Genomic DNA, 780 nt, shown 5'->3' with positions numbered 1-780 from the left:
ATCAATCAACCTTTATTTATACAGGTAAATCCCATTGAGCCTCGAGGACTCATTTACAAGAGAGACCTGATTTCAACAAAGAAAGATGACAACAATGGACAACAGCAACAATAAGCAGTTATAAAAACTCATACTACAGTTTTTTTTTTTGTTTTTTTTTTAACAAATAGGATGGCTAAAAGGAAAAAGGTAACAAAACAAAAAAAACAGCTAGATTCCAAGACAAATGTATAAAACTAAAAACAGGAACATGTCTGCATTGGTCCCTGCCAGGAGTCCAACAGATTCTTAAAGCCACTTAGAGAGGTCAAGGTCGAGAGCTTCAAATCTTTTTGTAAGATATTCCAGGAAACAGGAGCGGAGTAGGAGAAGGCCCTTTTGCCTAGTTCAGTCCTCACTGAGGGAACACTGCAGGTAATAATGTCCTGAGAGCGCACTCCGTAGCTGCACTCACGCAGAGACATGTAGGAGGAGATGTATGAAGGCAGCAGACCAAGAAGTGATTTAAAGATGAAAATGTACCAGTGAGAGAGTCTGCGTGAAGTTAATGATGTCCAGTTAACCAATGAATACAGGGTGCAGTGGTGGGTACGATAATCACAGCCAGTTATGAATCTTAGTGCACCATGATAGACAGCATCCAACATCTGCAGGGTTCTTGTAGGAGCGTTCATGTAAATAATATCACCCAAATCAATTGAGGGACCTATATATATATATACACACACACATATATATGTATATATATATATGTATATATGTATATGTATATATGTATAT

The sequence above is a fragment of the Nematolebias whitei genome, chromosome 23, assembly GCF_014905685.2.
Source record: "Nematolebias whitei isolate Nwh7 chromosome 23, NemWhi1, whole genome shotgun sequence".
Lineage (NCBI taxonomy): Eukaryota > Metazoa > Chordata > Actinopteri > Cyprinodontiformes > Rivulidae > Nematolebias > Nematolebias whitei.
This window is presented reverse-complemented; position numbering follows the sequence as displayed.